The sequence below is a fragment of the Canis lupus genome, chromosome 6 (assembly GCF_048164855.1).
Source record: "Canis lupus baileyi chromosome 6, mCanLup2.hap1, whole genome shotgun sequence".
Taxonomy (NCBI): domain Eukaryota; kingdom Metazoa; phylum Chordata; class Mammalia; order Carnivora; family Canidae; genus Canis; species Canis lupus.
The window spans coordinates 17,568,659-17,592,209 of record NC_132843.1 but is presented as its reverse complement, the minus strand read 5'-3'; the positions used below and the strand labels follow the sequence as shown (position 1 = coordinate 17,592,209).

At 42.6% G+C, this 23,551-nt stretch overlaps 1 long non-coding RNA gene across 1 annotated transcript in view; it reads right to left on the bottom strand.

Annotated features, from left to right (window-relative positions):
- Positions 1-447: 447 nt before the first annotated feature.
- Positions 448-23,551, bottom strand: part of LOC140634658 (uncharacterized) — a 78,103-nt gene continuing 54,999 nt past the window's right edge. Inside the window, exons 3-4 of the long non-coding RNA XR_012032060.1 lie at positions 6,040-6,134; positions 448-571 (exon numbers count right to left, since the gene is read on the bottom strand). This is a non-coding gene — a long non-coding RNA (uncharacterized lncRNA). The remainder of the gene's footprint in view (positions 572-6,039; positions 6,135-23,551) is intronic.

Genomic DNA, 23,551 nt, shown 5'->3' with positions numbered 1-23,551 from the left:
TGGAAGAATGTTTTATTAGCTGAAGAAGTAAAACTACCACTCTTTAAGATTCTCACCATATTTCTCCTACAATAACATCATTACCATAGCAAACTATGGATTTCAGTTCAGTATCATCTTTCTTCAGGATTTAGGTAATGAATCCATTTGAAAACTCTATATGCATTGGGAAGTATTTGGAGACTGCCATGAATTCAAATCTAGACAGATACAAGAATTAACAAGTACTTGTATTGCATTCAGCTCAGGAATGTTATCAAGAAGGAAGCAATTGCTGAGAGGGACAGACCAGTAGCTGAGAAATGAATTATAAGGCTGCCATTATACCTTTAGAACAGCCAACATACGAGATCTCGGGGTAAAATGGCAAGCCATTCTGTCTTCAGGACGGTGGACTCGGTTAGGCAATGTCTTAACCATAACAAAATACTACAGAACAGGTGGCTTCACCAGCACAAAGGTATTTATTTTCTCACGGCTTTAGAGGCTGGAAGTCCAGATCATGGTGCCAGCAGGATTGGCTTCTGATGAGACCTCTCTTCCTGGCTTATAACCAGCTGTAGAAACCCCCCTGTGCACAAGCAGAGAGAAGGAAAGAGAGAGGGAGAGAGAGGGATCAATCTGTGGTGTCCTAACAGATTAAGCCCCACTCTTAGGACCTCATTTAACCTAAATGACCTCCTTAAAGGCTTTGTCTCTCAGTACAGTCACATTGGGGGTTAGGGCTTCAACATATGACTTTTGAGGGTGACACAATTCAATCCATGATTCACGCAATATTAACCAACCTAAAAGGTCTTTTTCAATTCTTTCATCCTTATGCAGAGGACTTTTTCTTTCCCTCTTCCCCTTGCATTTTCTCCTGCTCCTCTTTCTCTTTCTTCTCATTTTGTTTTCCTATCAGATACAGATTAGATGACCTCATGGTAAAACAGAAAATGGTTTTCTTCTGTTATTTTTTTAATGCACTGAGTATTCAGGATCCTTTTTTTAATGCAAAGGAAATGATTCACAGTTATCTCAAAAGAACCCAAAACATATTTTTCTAAATAGTCTCAAGAATTTTTGCTTGCTCTGACCAGATCCAACTCAACATGGTGGTAAAAACATAAGCTGGAACATATACCAGACCTGACTTCCGGGGAGTTACTTCTTACATGTATTTAACTGCTGCAAATTCAACCATAGGCACTTGAAGGGTGGGTGAAGGGTGGGGTGGGGGAACATAGTCTCTACAATGTGATTCCTAAACACTAGTCATTCAGAATACCTGACATTCAACCAAAAAAAAGTAAAATGTTCTGACTAGGAAGGAAAAAAACAATTTTTTAAAAGATTTTATTTACTTATTCCTGAGAGACACAGAGAGAGACAGAGACAGAGGCAGAGAGAAAAGCAGACTTCCTGCAAGGCGCCCAATATGGGACTTGATCCCAGGACTTCAGGATCACGCCCTGAGCCAAAGGCAGATGCTCAACCACTGAGCCACCCAGGCATCCCTAGGAAGGAAGAATTTACCATAGGTAGACTTGTTACAGCAGAGGATGCGCTAAGACATCTATGCTACATTACATGGGCAACTTAAAGTGTTTTCAAAGATACTTCTGACTCTCTGATTTTCCCTAGTAACCTGTCCTCAAAAACTAACTCCAAAAGGAGACTCAATTTTCAAATGTATCATGACAAGGTTTAAAGAAGAAAGTCAAAGTTCCACTGGCCAGTACCAAAAAGATGAATCCAATCTGCCCCAGTAAAGAGGAGAAGGGACGGACGGGATCTCAGGCAGAGAGAACAGTGTAAGCAAAGGCAAGGAGGCAGGAATGTGGCCAGAAGGTACTGGTACTGGCTTCTCAAAGGAATGTGCTCCGGAATCACCTGGGAACTCATTAACATGCAGATTCTCCTGAGAGTCTGTATGTTAATGAGCTCCCAGGTGGCGCAGCTGCTGGTGAGGGAACCTCACTTTGATGACGGGGCACTTAGAAGATGATAAAAAAAAAATGATAAACTGGAAGGGTGTTTGTCGAGAAGGTAGCGAGACCAAAGGCAGGGCCATTTGTTGAGGTCAGGTTCAAGAGGACCTTGACAACCAGAGCGAGGTGTTGGACTTGTGATAAGTTAATACTCTTGAAATGATCAGGCAAAGGAGCAACCTCAACTATTAGCAGAAAAGTGTTACAAATGTTGTCTGACAGACCTATGCCGGGACCAAGCCGGCAAAGAACAATTCGAGTTAATTAATACAGAAGATTGGAAGAATTTGTGTCTCAAGGAGAAAAACTCCACTAAAGAGGGCAAAAATTTAGAGTGCCAAGAACAGTAAAAACAGCCCACATAATGAGATGTCGCTGCAACTTTAATGTTCAAAGGCCCTAAAATAGGTTGTAATCTACTTTTAATAAATATCTTTGAACAAACAATCATAATAATCTCTCTCCGAAGTTTGAAAAAGAATTGCATTTATATTAGAAATACTGAACTGCTCTTCCAGAAAGCACTTCCAAGAAACACCACGATGGGCAAATATTTATACACCAGTTGGTTCAAAAACCTGAAATATCTCTCCTACGGAAAGGACCAACAGTTACAAAATTAACCATAAAGGCAGAGAAAATTCGAGTCAAATACAGATTTTTTTTTAAATCCTGTATTCTATGTCAAGAACAACACAGGCAGGAAGAAAAAAAATGCAAAACTGAAATCAGATCCTTGTCATGATTTTGCTACCAATTGTTTGGCAGAACTGCTTTTTTAAAAAGCTGATTGGTACTTCAAGGCGCATTGTTTGGGCCCAACTCTAGATAAAGATAAACATTCAGGCTTCCGGGGACTGGAATCACAAGAGTGACTAGCAAAGTTCATAGGAACCGAAAGACCCTGGTGCCAATTAAGAACCATACATCCCATCACAGCAAGAAGGGAAGCTATTGAATAATTGAATAATCTCAAGCCATTCCAAAGGAGAATAAACAGATGATGGCCGGATCCCGTGGAGACTGGATGGGGCTGTGTGCATGGGAGTGCTCTATATTCTCTTCATACTTTGATTAATTATCCAGCTGTGCAACTGTCATTATCAAGGATATCTGTGAATCATGTGGCTCCGACAGTAACCAAATCTGGCTGTTCCTTTCATTTTTTTTTTTTTTCTCACATGGGTAAGCGCCTTGCTGTTTGGAAGAGTTACCTAGTATGTCACTGGAAACAAGCAAATGCTCCATTCACTGCAGACAACAATGGGTCAGTTTTTAGATTGTTTTCCACGGCACTGCCGATATAGACTTGGACAGAGGTACACCTGGTAGATGAGAGAAATATACTCTCCTATACATTGATCTTCCATTGGAAGAAGTTGGGAGAAAAAAAAAGAAGGAGAAGAAAGAGACGTTGGAAAACACTAGGCTTGAGATGAGAATGAGTCTCCTTTTTAAATCTTATTTGCTGACTTGTTTAAAGATTTGTCCTAGGAAGCTCTACCCCATCCCATCATTTTAAAGAAGAGGGAAGACACCTGGGTGGCTCAGTGGTTGAGTGTCTGCCTTTGGCTCAGGTCATAATCTCAGGATCCTAGGATCAAATCCTGCATTGGACTCCCCCCCCGCCCCAGAGAACCTGCTTCTCCCTCTGCCTATGTCTCTGCCTCTCTCTCTCTCTCTGCGACTCTCGTGAATAAATAAATAAAATCTAAAAAAAAAAAAAAAAGACCTGAATCTGTGGTTCAGGATTAATAACATAGTTCTCTAAACACTGATTTTCAAAAAATCCAAGCCAAAGAAAACCATTTGAAGTTGTAGAATTTCTACCTCTTTCAACCTGTCACAGGAGGAAAGAAAGGTATGGGGGAGGAGAGGGGAAAGACAGTCTTAAAATAATGTATCCTGTTAATAGTGGCCTATCCTACCCTCACTTGGTAGCTATGGCCAAGGTGACCATGAAAACTTGAGGGAGTTCATTTCTGTGTCTGAGTCTATCCACTGGATAGCAAGGCACACCTGCCATACTTCCAGGGAGGCAGCACAATAGTAGAGAGGAAATAGAATATTCACAAATATTCCCTCTATTCCCTACATTTCCCAGCCCTCTTGCAGTTCATCAGGACCACATGACTAGTTCTGGCCAATGAAATGTGACTAGAGGGATGTGCGGCACATCCAGACAACTGTAATAAAACCCTCAAGAAACATTCTCTTTCTCCCGCTTTTGTTCCAAAAGGTGTAGCCATAGATAGTGGCCCTTCAGCCTGGATCCCTGAGTCAATACGTGGCAGCAAGACCGCTTGCCAATTTACCTTGTGAATACATCATGAGCAAGAACTAAACTTTTGATTGGCTGACCATCCCTTTTCGTCTCTACTAGGAGAAATTTTATTCATCCTTCAAAGGCAATCTCAAATGCCAGGTCTTCCATGGAACCTCTCTAGATAGGAATTCCCATAGCACTCTGAAACTCTGGTTTGATTTGGTTTTGTTTTTTAATATTAACTAATTTTTCCTAATATGACTGAAAGTCTGTAAAGCATAGCTCCAGCACTGTGGTCAAATGTATCAGGATTCAAATCTCAGCACCAGTATACATAGCTATTTAGCCTTAGGCAAACTATTGAACTTCTGTAACTAGTTTCCCTGGCTTCAAATGGGGCTAACAAGGGGTGTCCTGAGATTTTACATGAGATACAGTTAAAGGGCTGGGCACAGGGTCTGATGTAAGACATGCATGAAACTTCAGTTTATTATTTTTGTGAATTGGTCCTACAACCTTACAAGATCATAAAAGCCTTATGCACGGAGGTGATATACTCGTCTATCCTCTATCTTCTTCGATACCTGGAACAGACTCTCAATCATAACAGGTACAATGTTTAAGGAATGAATGAGCTTTAAAAAAGAATAAATCATCGAAATGATAAAAGAAATAATACAAATCCTCTAAGAGGCAAAACAGAAGAAAAATGAGAGAAAAAGTTTGAACATATCAAGACAATGGAAAAATTTTAAGTAAACCATGTTGATTTGGGTAATGTAGATAGATGTCATCTGGGTTTATGGTGACCATTTTTAGAAATGACCTCATGTACTTTAAAAAAGCAGAGGTAAGCATATTCCTCCATTTCTAGTATTTTTTTCTGGTTTTTATAACGTTTCAATGAAATATTTAAACTATAAAATTCTTTGAGGACATGTTAGATGTTAGACATAGGGTGGTCTGAATTCTGAGGAAGTCACTAGGTATGATCAAGATAGATTTGATATCACTGAGCAAAGTAAAACTAATAATAAAAAATAAAAATAAAAAAAGGGCCTCAGGAAAAGATGGGACACTGTCATGCTTAGAAGTGTCTTTTAAGTGTATAAAAGTGTGCCTCTCACTAGAACAGTTTTCCACTCTCCGGAAACTTTGTAAACTGGTCCTCACAAAAGATGGGCTCCTGTTCATCTGAATTTTTTAAGCAACAGTGACATCATGTGGCCACTCTGGTAGCTAACTAGTCTGTTCTCCCAACCCTGAATTTCCCCAGGGAGGTGTCAGTGTGCCAGCCGCCTTCCCTTCAGAATAAATTCATTCAAAAAAATTCAGTAAGTTGCATGTAGATGTCCCATGTTTAGGAAACCTCTACATCTCTACACAGCCTTATCTAGAGGATTGTCCCATTGCTAAACTTAAAACGAGACCCAGCCTATTCCTATTCAGAGACTAAACTAGTCACACAGCAATCAAATCAAATCTGTCTGGCAGAAGGTCTTTTGACCTGGGATGGGTCCATTCCCGAGCCAGTATCAGAAACAACAGCACATAGTGTATGAGTGGTCTTTTCTCACTATTGTGAGAAGCCTCCCGGACCAAGTTGAGACCCTTTGTCTGGCATCCTACGGCCCCTGTCATGCCTTTGCAGAATGATTACTGATGTCAAGTTCCTCTTCCATTCAGGTGAATGCTCCATGAGGGCAGGGGCAGAGGTTTCCTGCTCATTCTTGTTTCTTACTGTCTGCCTCCCATTGGCGGATGCTCATCCGTTCCTTCAACAGATATTTGAGTACTTACTGTGTAGCAGGGACTGTTGCAGGTCTGTAGGTTTTGTGGTGAACAGAGTCCTTTCTCTCATGAAGCTTCCAGTCTAGTTGGAGCAGCCAAGTGATCTGCAAGTAAGATGGGAGTAAGTGTCGTGGGGGTGGGGAGCTGAGTCGATGGGGGAGGGTGCTTTGTGCTGGGGGCTCAAGGGAAAGCTTGACTAATAAGGTAACAGGTGAGCAGAGACCTGAAGACTGTGAGGGAGCCAGTTGTGTGACCAGTAGGAGAATGGTTCTACAAACTTGAACTCAAGAGGGAGGGAAAGAAAGAGAGAGGGTGAAGGGAGGGAGGAAGAATTTGTGGGCCCCTGGACAAGGCATGAGACCTGGGCTCTTCTCCTGACCTTTCATAACTGGGTGTGCAAACTCAGGACCTCCTTCTCTTTGAACCTCAGTTTCTGCACTATGAAGTGAGGAATTTAGGTTAGAAATCGCTAAAACCATGTCAACTTTAAGACTCTCTATTATGAAAAATCAGAGATTGTAACCTCTCAGGCATGTTGTGTATGTGAGTTTGCATGCCTGTGTGTGTGTGTGTTTCATTTTCCAAAGCAATTCCAGGCATTTGTGTTCTATCAAGAATGATCTCTCTCTTTCTCTCTCTCTCTCTCTCTCTCTCACACACACACACACACACACTCACCGTTTGCTCACTATTTAAAAGAAATTTATCTGAAGTCTATGAGTCTAAAGACTGGTCAGTCTCACCCAAGATGTTATACTTCTGGAGATTTGTCATTACATGCCCAAACCCAGGAATTTGCTAAAGGATCATATGCCACAATTTGACACCAATAATCATTCAGATGGGGTTAAAGTGAGCAGTTAGCTACAAGATATCAACACCTGTTATGTACACATTTTACCAAAAAATGAACTCCCAATTTGACAGTCCCCTGACTTGATGGTCTGCACCGTATTAGTGTCTGAGAGTCTCTGGTATTGCAATGACGCTATATGTAACACAATACATACACACTATCCAATAGATACAAGAACGGAGAGAGGATAAAAGCAGATTAAATGGGTTCCGGGTTTCAAATGGTGCCTTGGTAATATGCTTTTCCAACTTTCTTCAACATACTCACATATGGAGCCAAGTGCAGCAGACAGGGCAGGCCTGTGTTTGAATCAGCATCAAAGATCTCATCATCAAGATTTCAGGAATCAGAAAGGTCCATCTGCCCAAAAATGTCTTCTTCACTGGCCCATCATTTTGCCTTAAGTGGCATCATTAGAAGTTCATTCTTTGGGCTGTTATTATTTCTAGAAAATTCCTGTTAAAATGCAGTGATGTGCCTACAGGGAGATATCCATTCCACTCGTGTGGAACTGTCACAAATGCCTTAGGAAGAATGAGCAAGATCAGGAGAGAGACGTGAGGACGAAGGTGTGGACAGAGTGCTAATATGGGGAGGGAGGGAAAAGATCACGAAGCAATGCAAGACGGGGATCAAAGTAAGAAAAAGTCCCATGTGGCGAGTTTCTCTCTGTGCCAGGCTCAACAGCCAGGATGTCCACTGCTTGTGTGGCAGACGGTGTTGATATCGTTTTTATAGTGGAGAACTCTGAGGCTTGCCTGAAATCTCACAGTTGGTTACAGAACTGGGGTTCTATCTCAGGTTCACAGACTCCCCATGGTGCCAGAGGCCCTGACACCTCAACAAAAAGGAAATACTGATAAGGGAAAGGAGAGAGAGGAAGGGAAAGGAAAATGAAAACCTCAACCAATCTGTCATCTGTCTTGAATTAGCCCTGCTCCCAGCTTTGTTCCTGAGCAGTGGAGAATTAGCCACTCCAGGGGAAGCAGACACCTCTGAGGTGCATTGTGTGCAAACAGGCTTGTCACAGCACATTCTAAAACAGTACTGTCAAGTGTTGTGCACCCCTAAATAAGAGGTCGTATGGTGTTATGAAAGATAAGTGGGTTCAAATATCAGCCTCATCATTTCTGGGCTGTGAAGCCTTGGACACGATACTGAATTTCTCAGAGCCTCAGTTTTCTCTTCTGTAAAGTGGGAAAAATAGTAACTTTGGGAGGGTTTCTGAAGATGTTGTGACACACAGTACACATATCAATACATGTGATCCCATCCTTGATCCCCCCCACCAAAGAAGAACCCAGTACACTAGGAAAAACTGCGCTCATGATAGCCAACCAATTTCCACTCTTCTTGTCCCATACACTGTACTGATCCCACCCCCAGCTTCCATGGGGCAGATCTGTAGCTGTTCATCTCATTCCCTGGAACTGTCACTTCACAGAGTAACATGTGTTCATGTAATTCCCTGAACAGGCTCAGGGAAAGTGGAGCTCCTCCTCAACTATGGCATTTGGCCACCCTCAGAGAGAGCAACAGGGTACCTCGGGGCACACTATGGGTTAGGGTCCTTCGTGAAGTTATACTACATTGAGGAATATGGGAGGGAGGGAAGGTTGAAGAGCTGAGAGTCTAAGAGAACAAATCTTCCCTCACTGGTTAGAGCCAAAAAGGGTATAGCTGACCTTGTAATATGACACAATCTGCCCACCAGAACAAGGTCATAATTTCTCATGTTCATGAGAAAAAGTTCAAGGATCCTTGCTTTGGGGGAAGGAAACAGGCTGTAAGATAGCTCTCTGCTCCTGGCCCTATGTCCCACCCTCATCCCACTCCTGTTGGGTCTGAGTGCCTAGTACACAGTAAGCAGACAGTAAAATTTGATTAATGAATTACAAATAAATTGATGGAGGGATGAATGGGTGAGTCTTAATCTACATAGTTATGGTCCTACCGACTTTAAAACAGAGATTTTTTTTTTTCAATTAGGCTACGTGCATCACTCAGCTAACAAAGATTTGCTGCAGTGCCATGCCTTTGTTCACTAGCGTTTGGAACACCAGCGGGAGGACACATCCCAACATCCGAGTTAATTATTCTCATACCCTAATATCCTCCGAGCCTCAGAGCTTGACTGGCTAACACAGCCATGTCAAAAGAAAGTATTCCAAAGAGAAATAAGATTCCACTAACGTTACTACAGAACCCTTGAAAGACGAAAGCATTTATCCTTGAACTTAGAGATGAATGTGTGGGTGTTGGTTGCTTTATTGCTCCTAAATTACCCACATGTGATTTATATGCTCTTTCGTATACATATTTACAAAAAACATTAGTAAACAATTTTAAATGATAAAAAAGGTAAGGAGAGGGTTAACAACTGGCTCGAGCCTCCACAGAAAAGAATAAATCTTTAACCTAAGGCCTCATGCCTTCACTGTGGTGGGCAGCTCCCGTTGATGGTAGAAGCACAGTGTGGTGCCCAGACGAACAAGTAGACAATGAAAGAAAGAGATCCTGTGATCTTTACATCCTTGGATAGTCTTGAATTCCACACAGCTGTTTCTGGACAAAGGGACATTCTGGAACTGGAGTCTTCTCCCTCAGGATTGATCTTCGTGTCCTTTATTACCTAAGAGTGGCGGGTCTTTGGCGCCAATGATGAAAGCCAATTCACAAGCTGCGGTGGACAGAAAGGCTTTTTGTGATTTCCAAGTGTGCAAGGAGGCAGGCAAGGGCAGGCGCCCTGGCACTCCTGAAACCCCACTCAGATCTCGAGGGCACCGTGGAGTTCAGCTCCTCCCCGCTGACCTTAGAAGCCCTGACAAGCCACTTCAAGGAGATTACCTCGTTCCTATTTTGCAGCTTTTCTGGGTTTCCACAAGGTGGTTGTCTGGACATAACACATACTGGCAGTTCATCTTAATGGAAAGCAGAACGAAAGCAGCCCGACCAAATCCCCACCCAAAGGAATTCACGGTGGCTGCTCTCAGAGGGCCTAGGGCTCCCTTCAGCCAGACATCCCTGAGAGAAGGATGTGAGGGTAGCACCCCCTGGGGCAAGACAGGGGGTGGGGGTTGGCGAGATGACCAAAAACATGCAAATTCTCACCAAGAAGAAACATCTTTTCCTTTGGCATCTCTACCTAGGCTTTTGTGGAACTGCACTATCTCAACTGAAAAAAAAAATTCTAGGGAATGAAAATTATTCATTTGAGAATTATTTTTAAGTCTGAGTTGATTGTTGTTTTTGTATATTTGAAATAAACTGAATATTCAGTGCAGTGACTCACAGGGACATGTCTCCAGTTATCCCTCCTCTCCCAAGCTGAGCCACTATCACTCCCACACCAATTGGAAGATAATCAACTGTCCCAAACTAATCTCTCCTCTTCCCCCTCTTACCTGTATTTCTGAATGGGGCATATTCATTTGCTAGGGCTATCATAACAAAGTATCATAAAAGGTACAGCTGTAAAAACAGAAGTTCATTGTGTCACAGTTCTACAGGCTGAAAGTCTGAAATCTAGGTGTTGGCAGGGTGGGCTCCTTCCAAGGAGGAAGGCACAGATCTGCTCCAGGCCCCTCTCCTTGGCTTGGAGCTGGCCATCTCCCAGCATCTGTTTACTTCTCTCTGGGTATGTGTATGTCTTTTTCTCCTCTTCTTCTTTTTTTTTTTTTTTTTTAAGATTTTATTTATTTATTCATGAGAGACACAGAGAGAGGCAGAGACATAGGCAGAGGGAGAAGCAGACTCCATGCAGGGAGCTTGATGTGGGACTTGATCCTGGGACTCCAGGATCATGCTCTGGGCCAAAGGCAGGCACCAAACCACTGAGCCACCCAGGCGCCCCTTCTCCTCTTCTTATAAGGACACTGGTCATATCGAATTAAAGCCCAACCTAATAACCTCATTTTAGGTTCCTTTAGAGGATCTAGCTCCAAGTACAGTCACATTCTGAGATATTGGGGGTTAAGACTACAACAACATCTGAATTGGAGTGGGCACCCAATTTGACTGATAATGTAAGGCTTTGTCAATATCCCTTTTCCAAGAGATTGACAGGTGCCACTTCCTCAAAGTGGGATGCTGTAGGAAATACAGCAGAGGTGGTTGCTCAAAGCAGTCACACACTCAGGAGGATGGGTGCTACAAAGCACCAAGGAAAGATGTGGATTTGGTTAAAACACCAAGAGAAATGGAAAAGCTCTTCCCAAAACAAAATGATATTGTTTTATATACTATCAAGCCATAGAGATCATTAGCGTGTGTGAGGGAGCAAGTCCATCTCCTTACTGCATGTCCTTACATATCCTATTTTTCTTTTTTCAACTGTCTTCATGTTCTATATTTTCCATATTTATCCATAAATCCATACCCAGTGAGATGCACATTTAATCCACACCATGCTTCTTTAGCAGTGCAAATGGCATATTCCATATTCTTGAGATATCCGGGGACTAACTGCTTATGATCTCTTTTCACATCCTTACCAGGGGCAAGGGAATAAGATACAAGGGATTCCATCGCTTCCGGTCTTTTATTAGCTTCTCTTCTCTTTTCTGTGTCTCTTATTTAAGTGGAGTAATAAACATCCAGCTAATGAATAATCATAGAGAAGCAAATGATATCAAACTCTATGGCTTCAACTCTATTGAGCACCCTAACTAGGGTAAGAGTTCAACAGCTCATGGACACAGTGCAGGTTCCACCCCACAGGAGACTTCCATGCAGTGTAATGGACAAGGGACTGTCTATGCTTCAAAGGCAGCATCCAAACCAGAAAGTCACCTATCTTTGTCTTGGTAGCACCTAAGAAAAGCTAAGGTTCATCTGAAACAAGATAACCAGAGTTATTCAAAGTGAGTGCTGCGTCATCTGGGAAAGAGCTAAAGGAACTAGGCTGGAGAAGACTAAGGAGGAAATTTAAAGGACTGTCAGAGAGGAGAGGTTGCTAATTAGTACTGGTGGAAGATATAAAAAGCCCAAAGGTCAATACAAGATCATTGTTCCAAACATGAGCTATTTATACAAACTACCCTACAAGCAGTGAGTTTCCAGGCACTGAAGTGTGGAAAGAAACATCATTGCACACAAGTACAGTGTCATTCTTAAGAGCTTAGGCTATTCAAATTTGAATCCTGGTTCACCTCTTTCTAACCATGAGATTTTAGAAAAATTATTAAAATATACCCTCCATGCTCCTCCTTCCCTTAATCCTTCCCATTGAGTCACAGATCCCAGAAACTCTAATCTCCATTCCTCTCCTTGGACAAACAGAATCCAACATCTCAGCATGAGTGTTTGGCTTTGTTCCGTGGGACAAAATCCACCCTAAAATTCCTCTGGGTGACTGAGTAGTAAATAGAGGGCACAGCCTCCCACCTCTGTTCTCTCCTTCCTACCTGAAGGCAACCAAGGCTTGAGTACCAGTCATCACATAAAACATTCAGCTCCATCTTGCTGGTAGTTTTAACCATGTTTAAATATTTCATAGAGAACATTTTTCTTTGAAACACTCTCTTGTCTCATTTTTAATGGTGAGTGACCTGAATTAATGCGGGGAGGCCAGAATAAAGAGCAGAAATTAATACAAGGCGAGCTCTAGTGCTAAAAGAGTTGAACACTATTCCAAATTCTGTTTGTTTGTTTGTTTGTTTGTCCATATATGTTAAACATCCAAGCATTGAGATCTGTTAGCACTTAGGGGCTATCACTGACTGCACGGGTGCTTATGTGCTTAAAGAAACAGGGTATATATATACACACATTATTCAGCGTACCTCCTTCAGTAGATCAGATTGCTGCTCAAAAATACTTACTCTTGCCTTTCTTCTCCAAGGCAAGAGGATACTTCCCCACTCCTCTAGTTTGGGGTTTGGTCATGTAACTTGCTTTATCCAGTGAAATGTGGACAGACACAACAGGGTGCCTTAGGACACCATATTCTCTCTTGTCCTTCTGCTACTGCCCTGAGAAGAGCATCCCATCACATCACTGTTGCCCCTTTGCCTGGGCCCAGAATGAATCCTCAGGAAGCAAACCTGTGCCCAAGCCGCAGCTAAGAGCCAAACCCAGCTGGACCATAACTTGAAGTGGAGCACAGCCCTGATAACAGACAGGCAAATACCTGAGCAAAAAAAAAGTTATGCTATGGTACACCGGGCAGGGTACAAAAAGAGTCCTGAGTACAGAAACTTCTGTCCCTTGGAGTTTGGAGTGCACCACCCTCCCAGCACATGGATGCATTCACCAACCTGAAAACTCTTTGAACCCCATTTTAGGGGCTTTCATGGAGGATCCATTACATAATCATGATTGACTAAATCATTGGTCATTGGCAATTAACTCAATCACCAGCCCTCCTCCTTTCCTTAGAGACCAAGGTCATGGGACTGAATGTTCCACCCCTCTAATCATGTTTGGTTTTTCTCTGGTAACCATCCCCCATGCTAAAGCTATCTAGGGAACCACTAAGAGTCACCTTGTTAGCATAAAATTAGGTATGGCTAAAAGAGGCTTATTATGCATAATAAAAAATGCTCCTCGCATCCCTGCCACTCACAAAAGTGAGTTTTAGGAACTCTGTGCCAGGAACCATGGGCAAGATCAAATATATATTTATTATGATACTACAATATAGATAGATATAGATATAAACTGGGGCACCTGGGTGGCTCAGTCAGTTAAGTGTCTGCCTTCAGCTATCCAGGGTCCTGAGATCAAATCTCACACTGGGCTCCCTGCTTTGTGGGGAGCCTGCTTCTCTGTCTCTCTCTCTCCCTGCCACTCCCTCTTCTTGTGCTCTCTCTTTCTGTCAAATAAATAAATGAAATATTTTTTTAAAAGATATAGATAAATCTTTTTATAGATAGAATGAAGAAACCATCAGGTGAAGGACAGTGGCCTAGGAGAAGAGCCACAGAAAGAAAATAGCCATCTTCACAGGTTGTAGATAATGGTGATTACAGTAAAAGATTTAATCTGGATCATTCTTAAATTTCCTAAAAGAATAACGTGTGTGTGAGAGCCCAAGACTGAGTCATGATCCAAAGGAGCTGTTGAATCAACTGATTTCTAAAATTCCTTTTTTTTTTTTCAGTGATCTTAAGGGCTCTGTTGTTGGATAACTTGTGTGTTCATCTCAATATGTGGATTTTGCAGTTCTTTCACACTAGGATCTACGGTTTAGGGGAGTTAAATATCAGATCTGTCATCACCATTAACATGAACTGGATGTCTATGCAGAGCTTGTTATGGAATTCAGGGGCTGTATCTCAAGGATGATGTCAAGCAATTGCTTAACCCCTGGGCCTTAGGACGTAGGGTCCCCAACCTAAGCAAATGCATGGATTTGATAACCCTTATGCCACCAGGTTCACAGTCTCTCCCACTGAGAAGAGAAGCAAACCGCTGCCTCTCTGTTGTTGCTACCGGAGAACATGAGGGTTCAAGAGGCTGGTGAGAGGCCCCAGGGGACAGAGTGGCTGGATAATACTGGGTGTCCCAGTGGCCATCAGTGGTATGGAAAGCAGAACACTCACCTGTGCAGAGCAAGGACCTTGTATCGACAAGATGGAGATGTGTCCTTATAGGGGGCGGGGTGCTTTCTCAGGGTGAAAATGGTTGGCTTTAAATCCAGGGCAGGGCAAGTGGAACGAGGAGCTGTGTGATGTTTGGAGACTGAGAGAAAGGCAGTAAGGGGGCTTCAAAATGTGCTCTTTAGTGGTGATACTTCACTTTTGTTATAATAAGGAGGTGTGCTGGAAAAGCCAAATGGGGGGGGGGAGGTCTACCTCATATTTTTAAAAAATATTTTATTTATTTATTTATTCATGACAGACACACACACACACACACACACACACACACACACAGAGGCAGAGACAGAGACAGAGGCAGAGAAAGAAGCAGGCTCCATGCAGGGAGCCTGACATGGGACTCGATTCCGGGTCTCCAGGATCACGCCCTGGGTTGAGGGGGCACTAAACCGTTGGGCCACCGGGGCTGCCTGGTCTGCCTCATATTTTACGACATCATATCCTGCATATAGCGTGGTGAAGAAAAAGGACAGGGAAAAAGGAGCCCCCCATAACTCTGTTTCCCCAGCCACGGAATATAAGGACCTTGTCTGAATGTTACTCACTGACTGACCTGTCTGCAATGGAGGAAAATAACACAATAGCAGTGTGACGGGGCAGAAAAAATTGTGACAACAGCAAAACAGATTCATTTTCTATTGCTGCTTAATAAATTGCCACAAACTTAGTGGCTTCACACAATAACCCATTTATTAACTCACAGTTAAGTCAGAAGTCCAGCATGATGTGGCTGGGTTCTCAGCTCAGGGCTCCCCAAGGCTGCCATCAAGGGGTTTGCAAGGCTGAATGCTCATCTAAAGGCTCGAGGGAAAAATCCACTTTCAAGCTCATGCTTGGTGTTGGCAGAACTCAGTTCCTGTGGTTGCAGGAAGTGGAGGTGCCCCTTTTCCTGTGGCTATCAGGAAAGAGGGCCGAGCTCTCAGCACCAGCAGGCTATCCCTGCCTGTAGGCCGCCCCCCTGCCCCATGGCCACCCTCATCATCAAGCACATGAATCCTCTCATGCTGCCACTCTCTGACCTTTCCATCTCCTGACCTTGGATCCAGATGGAAAGGGCTCCTTGGTTAGGCTCACCTGGATGATCTCTCACTCAAGGTCAAAAGATTTGGGACCTTAATTGCATCTGCGAAATCCCTTTTTATCATGTAATGTAGCATCTCATTGTGATATCTCATCTTACTTACAGATTCTGCACACACTTAAGAGGAGGAGATGATACAAGGTGAGGATCATTGAAGTTCATCTTAGAATTTTGCTTCTCGGGGTGCCTGGGTAGCTCAGTTGGTCAAGTGTCCGACTGCTGATTTCAGCTCAGGTCATGATCTCAAGGTCATGAGATTGAGCCCTGCGTCTATCTCCATACTGAGCACGGAGACTGCTTGAGAGTCTGCCCCCTGCCCCTCCCCCTGCTCCCATGCATGTGCTCTCTTTCGTGGAAATAAACAAATAAACAAACAAATAAATAAATAAAATATATTTTTAAAATGAATTCTGCTTCTCATACAGCTGCTTCTACTTTCCCCCCAAATTCCAGAATCCTCCATCTGCCCTTAGCAGCTTCCAAGACCCCTGAAGACTATGGTTTCATTCAAGTCCATTCAAACTTAGCTCACTATCCAATTCTAATAGGTCTTCCCTAGGTCAGCTAACCTGGTAAAAGAATAACACCAATGTGTTACTGGGTTCAGGCATCCCCTCCCTTTGACTATCACCTTTGACTTTCACTAGGAACTCAGATACAGGGAGTTGAAAGACAGACTGCATCCCAGATTGGCTCTACTTGTGGAAATTTTAGACACTTTGGCAAACTGACACCCCTCCAGTCTAGGTGGGCCTGCCCTGCCTACAGCAGACTATTGTCAGGAAGTAAAGTCTCTGAAGACTCAAGCTTCACTTGTGTCATCCACCATCCACCCAGCCACCCAGCCGGGGCAACACAGTGAGCAAAAGATTTCTGTACAATATTGTCCTCCTCTGCTTCATTCACATTCACACAAAGCAGAGCATGTCCTGGCCACTCCTCAGGCTTTCAGTTTGACTGCTCAAAAACTGGGATAGGTGTTGTACTAGCAGATGGTTTAATCTGCAAGTCAGCCTAAGGAACTTGTTTTGGGGGATAAAAGCTTCAGGCAGCATTCTACAAACGGTCATTGAGCACCTGCTTCTTGCTAAAATCTGTGCAGCAGGTTTGAAAGGGCAGCACTTGGCATCGGTGATCCATCCACAGGCCAGGCCTATCTGCTACATCTCAAAATAAGCCAACCCCCAAAATAAGGTGACCTCCCAGTTTCTCAACAAAAAGATTAGAAAGAGAAGGTTTGGGCAAACTTAAATGTACAAATTTTCAGGGTTGTAGTTGACATAGAAAATGTGTATTCCTAATGTATCATTTATAAATTTACATTCCCACACAGCTTCAAGATCACACTATGTAAAATATTTTAATTTGGAAACCTGACTTGTATCCATTCTCACATACTATCTTAAGCAACTTGGGCTGCTATAACAAATGACCATAGACTAAGTGGCCTAAACAGCAGTGTATATTTCTCACCATTCTAGAGGTTGGGAAGTCCAAGATCAAGGTGTCAGCAGAATGGTGTCGCTAAGAGCCCAATTCCTGGTTTGTCGATGCCCACGTTCTTGCTCTCATGTGAGAGCAGAGAGAGGCAAGCTCTCATCTCTGTTTTCAGGGCACTGATCTCATCCTGAGGCTCCACTACCATGACCTGATCACCTCCCAAGGGCCCCATCTCCTAATTCCATCACATTGAGGGTTAAGACTGCAACATATGAATTTGGAAAGAACACAGGCATTCAATTCTAGAACACATACCAGGAAACAATTTTATCAGGTTCTTCACATGCTTTTTCTACATCCATGTAATCTCTACTTTAGTGCTCTTTGTATCATCTAACCTGGCTGAGTACCTCTGACTTCATGTTTCATGCTGATTCAGAAAGTTTTAAGTCACAAGGACCACTTAGTATAAAAATAAACATAGCATTTGGTGGAATTTCTCATTTCTATTGTTGGTATACATTAGTGATCTCTACAACATGATCATTGACTGCATGACTTTTTAAGTGGTCCCCTTTTTTTTAAGATCTATTTATTTATTTGGGTGGGGAGGGGCAGAGGGGGAGGGACAGAAAGAACCTCAAGTAGACTTCTTGCTGAGAATGGAGCCCGACAAGGGGCTTGATCCCATGACCCTGAGATCATGACCTGAGCTGAAATCAAGAGTCAGACTCTTAACTGACTCTTAACTCTTAACCACCCAGGCACTCCCTTAAGTGGTTTTATAAAGGCTTATTACAATGTCATCCAAAGCTTGCAATTCAGGTCTCTGCTCAAAGATCTCTTCTCAGGGGGAACTTCCTTGACCAGCGTTTTGGAACAATGCTCTCTGCCATGAGCTACCCACTTCATCTGCTATATTTTTCTCCATAGAACTCATATGAGAAATTATGTTGCCTCCCAGTGCAGAAATCTTGTCTCTTTTGTTACCATCTACCTCCACTTTCTTACAACAGTATCTGGTACAAAGAGGGACTGATACTTCCTGATATTTCTAGGGCTGATCACTAAATTACATTTAATTACATTAAATTATTTGATATATATAGCCAATTTTGTTATTTATATGAAAAACTTCATAAATCTATATAAAACTATCATTGGCTAAAGTCATTCTAGGCTAATATGTATTCTCTAAATAATATTTTCATGGGAAAAAGAATAAATTTTAAGCAGTCATTGAGAGAGCACCCTGTACTGTGAGAGAAGAGTAAGGAGTTAATTTCTGGAAAGGATTACTATTCTTATACAGTGCCCGTATGCAGATACAGAACAGTCATTTCCAACCATGGAAAATCCCTTCTCCTGGCCTCTGTTTTATCCACGTTCTGCTCCCTCAGCTTTCGTGACAATATCTGTAAACAACCTTTTTGTGATTGTTTTATACACCTGTTCCCTAAACACAAAAGCTCTCTGCTGGCCTTTGTCCAAGCAGTCTTGTGCTGTTTTTGAATTTATTTTGTGTACAGATTTCTCCACCTTCTTAACCTCCTGACAGACTTCCATCCTCCTAAAGTTCAGATTCCTGGTTTCCACGCTGTTCCCAGGCACTTTCCTTCCCCTGCCCACCTGGGAATGCATTCCTGGACTTGTTTTCAGCATTCCCAACGCTGACCCCATCCTACCTCCACCTCTGGGCAACGTTATTATTTCGGTGCCTTGCTGGGCTCCACCAGCCTGCACAAATTCTGATCCCTCAATAAAGCAAACACAGCGATGCACAGACATGCAAAGACCATGGGAGAGACATCCACACTAGAGAGAGATGCTAACTGTCACATGACACAGGGATCATATCTCAAGAACGGGTAAGAAGGGAACGTCGCCACCAACACAGACCACTGCCAAACAACAGAAGCCCAGACATTGGAAAGAGTCTGTGAGACCTGCAATGTTACACCAGGGCCTCCTGTGAAGAAACCAACTAGAATGTGTGAGCACAGTGAAAGCCAAGATAGTCCATTGTTCGGATTGCTGTGTATTTGCTTAAGTGGTAGGAAGAAGGAAGCAGCAGCCCTCGGGGGTCCTCTCAAGGCAACAAAGGATCCTGAACCTGATGGAGGCTGAGAGTAGGGGGCAAAAGGAGGATTAGGCAACACGTACCCCCCAAAAGCCAGAGCCCCTAATTATCCATTTCCCACAGTTCTGTGGTTTCTCACAGACACTCCATAAAGTTAATCCAACTGACTCTTGCATATAGAATAAAAATTCTTCCCTGGACCTTCAGAAAAAATAAATCGCTGAAAAAAAATTGCTGAGAAGGTTAGGAGAAATAGATGTCCCCCTCTCCTGCACTTTGGAGGAGAGTACATATCCCGGCCTCTGGAGAAGAATCCAGCAGCGCTGAGAAAGAGCGGAGTGTCAAAACCAAAACACACAGCCCCCCTTCCTCTAAGAAGCTTTTATTTTGTTTCCCGATTTGCAATTGCATGAAAAACATCCTGAAGCACCCTTTGTTTGGTTTCCCCTCTGCTCCGTTTCTGTTCTATAATACAAGGAGACAGCTGTGGCTAGAGGGAATGAAAATATTCTCCGTCAGTTTTTTCTCCATCTCAAGTTTTTGTGGGATGAATTGCCTGAGCAATTTGTGTGCACAAATTTTTGTCTTGCAAAACTTGAGAAAAAAAAAGGTTCCCATTTGCACACTTCCACCACACCATAAATAGCACGTATGCTTATTCAGCAACTAGAGCTGTTTTAATAAAAATATTGCCATTTCTAAGCATATTTACCATTACATACAGATATGAATCTCTTCCCCTTCATGTCGCTCTCCCTTTTTTCCTTTTTGTAAAATTTTAAAGGAAGAAATCTGTTCAGAGACACTTTCCCTTATTCAGGCACGTGTGTGAATTGGTGATGAAGCCAGTACCACAGATTATGTGTGGATTTAGAAATATGGCACCAGTGATGATTTACAGTCTCCTGACAACATAATTTATACAAGTAGAGATGCTAATTTCCATGCATCTTGATTTATTTCATTAATAATTCTTACAGGCCGTATATTCTGTTATTACCGAACTTATTTTAGATCAGTAAGTTTTCAAATTGGCTTATGACCAATTCATAAAAATACTGGAAGTAATCAGATACGTAATAAATTGTTCCATAGAGTCAGATATAACTACTATGTAACAGTATATTGAGATGATATTGGTTTTAATCAGCTACCCAAAAAAGGGAAATTTATACCATTCTCTGTTTAATTTAGATTATAAAATTCACTAGGGAAATCAAGGAATCGGATAGCTGATAGGAGTTCTTAATAGCAATTGCAGTAAAACACATTTCACTGCTTGAAATTTGTGAGCCTCAATTAATCATGGGCTCAAATAGTTTTTAAAAGTGTTTTATAATCCAAATATTACTATCTCAGTAAGACACTCCAGTGTGTTTATTAATCCATATCTACTTGCATACCCTCCTTGACCTTCAGTCACATGCCTTACAGCTCAGCAGGCTTCAAGCAAGATGCCAAAACTCCTGCTCTGTCTAATTGCATGATTTTCAGTTACTCTACATTATTTCTTCCCGGAGAAGCTTTACAAAAAAATAATCCCTTGCCAGTTTAGTCTCCCTTGCTAATGACAATAGGCTGTACATTCATTACATTCTTGGTATATTAGAGCCTTTTCTTTTAACCTTCCTCTTTAAAAAAAAAAAAAAATCCCTTCCCAGTCCCTGCTCCTTTTCTGTTTTCTAAAATAAGACAACCTCTTTATTAAACCCCTCAAGAGAGATGGGAGTCTGTCATCCAGAGAAGAAGATGCGAAATTCTCTCCTGTGAGCTATTTCGCTGACTAATCCCTCATTTTCCCCATATCTCTAAAACCTCCCTCTACAAGGCCAGGTCTCTATCTACCTTGTCTATCAAATACGGCCCCCCCCCCCCCACACACACACTACTCAGAACCCAGAATGTGCACCAGTACTTAATAGGTGAGTATGTCCCCCAAAACCCCTTGTTCTATCATTTTGGACCATTTTATCTTGTTTATCTTTAATAGAGGGGAGAGAGAATTTCTCCAGAGATTCGATGTACTATGACACATTTATTAAAACACATCAGTAGAAACTGAAGACATTCAAAATTCCTCTTCCTGGCAGGCAGGGCTCCCCACACTCCAGCCTCGCCTCCCACCACTTCTGGCACCTGGTCTTTCCTTCCATCCTGACTTCAGCTGACTGAACCAATGGTTTCCAAAACACATCGAGCACATTTCCTGCCCCGACCTCTTTGCCTGTACTGTTTTTCTCAACCTGGAAGGCCTCCTTGGAGAACTCTGCCTATCAAAACACCTGCCCACCTCAAACACTTAACTCAGAGTGCACAATGGCAACAGCACACACTTCAGCATCATATAAACAGAGTGGCAGGAGATTAATCACTTAAATTTCCTGCACACTTACATCCCGCACACTAGTATGCAGATAACCTGGATACTAAACATTCCTACCACGTGTGTAGAAAAGGAAGAACCAGAACCATTTGGTGAAGCATTAATGATGTCATTTCTAATAAATCATAAACTCCTTAAGCAGAAAAGATATCTTGAATATCTGTTATTCTTGACGGCTCCAGAGGGTTTTGAACAAGGTAGTCACAGATAAATGAAAACAGAATAAATGAATGAATGCATGAGTAAATGCAGAGGGAAAGAGAGAAAAGAGGCAGAAGCAGCACTGGAAAATACAGAGGAGCAAACTAAGAGAGAGTTTATGATTTGGGGTCCCTAATGTTATTTCTGTAGGTGTATTTGAGCCAGATCATCCCCATTGGGGAAACAGCAGTGCTGTTCAGCTGCAATATTCTTAAAGCTGTGATATAGAGCCTCACAGTGGCGCAAAGGCTAACCCTGTATGCAGCAGGGGAATGCTTCTGGGGGCAAGCCAGAGACCAAGATGGGGAGGATTTTGTCTTTCCAACTGTAGAGCGAGTTAATATTCCCAACCCCAGGGTCATTCATAAAAACAAAAGTAGTTGGTTCCTTACTAAGTGTATCCTGGACTCTAACAAGAAGACATCCCCCCCCTCACCCCACCCCTGCCCAGCTACCTGGTTCCCAAGACCTCTTCCTCCAACCCAGGACTTTCTGGCCTCAAATTCTTACATTAACTTTCATTTGCTAAACTTTGAGTGAATTACTGTCCTCCGCTAGCATGCTTTCTCAACATGCAGAGATAAAGCTGTGTGTCATCGACATTTCCATGAAAATAGGTTAAGAAATCTATGACTCTCAGAAGAATCTGAGAATAGTAAGAGAACAAGGGTGCCAGGATCTAGATAAAAAGAGGAGGAAGAAAACACTGCAAGACAGGGGTGTCTGTGTGGCTCTGGTTGAGTGTCTGCCTTTTGCTCAGGTCGTGATCCTGAGGTCCTGGGATCGAGTCCTAAATCGGGCCCCGTGGGGAGCCTGCTTCTCCCTCTGCCTATGTCTCTGCCTCTCTGTGTCTCTCATGAATAAATAAATAGAATCTTAAAAAAAAAAAAAAGGAAGAAAGAAAAGCATAAGACAGCCCCCTTCTCCATTCTCATCAACCCCCATGCCTAAACTGCTACTTCTGAGTAGGTGACACTCACAACTTATATTTGTCTTCTCCTCTCTCCAAAGTGTCTGGCTTCTCAAAGCACCTCTATTTAGATGTCCCCCGGGCATTTCCAATCCAACAAGTTCAGAGGTGTTCCAGCCACCTCCCTTCCTGACACATCCTATCCCATCTCCTCATATCCACACAGACCAGTTCTGTTCTTCACTAAAGACCAGCATACATGCCATCTTTTCAGTGAGACTCTTCATTTGGAAACAATCTCTCTCTTTTGAAATATGCATGCCTTTAATTTGTGCCTCGGCAATACTTGTCACTCTCTACCTTGTACTCTGGTGATGGAGATTCTTTCTCCCAGTTTAGATTGTAAGACCTTTTTATATTCATAAATTCTCTGACAAAGGCTATGCAGTGTTTTCTGCACAGAAATGTTAGTTGCATTAATCAATGAATCAATGAGTCAAAGGGAAAGAGAAATATTGGACAAGAAGAACAGCCTACTTCACAGTCATAATTAAGACTTACAAAGAAATCTTATAGCAAGAGAAGTTTACTGACAAGTATAGGGGATTCTCCTTCCCTATGAGGAGCCATGCAGCAAGCATACCTCAGCCAACCACACTATCATGAGCCTCTCATTGCTGACCAGCAAAAGGCAAATGGTCAGGTCATACACCAGCCAATAGGAGAACAAATCTCTGGGAGAAGGATGGAAACCAGATTTTGTCAGCAATTATATGAGTGGTCCTAGAGGGATATCTTTTAGATATCACATTGCGGTGAGGGGCAGGCAAAGAGGATTGGGCTGGGTATGTGTGTTAGCAGGCATAAATTCCCCAAAGCAAACCCCCTATCACCAGTGGGGGTGGGGGGGCAAAATGGAGGGGTGTGAGAAAGAGAGAGAGAGAGAGAGAGAGAGAGGGAGAGAAGGAG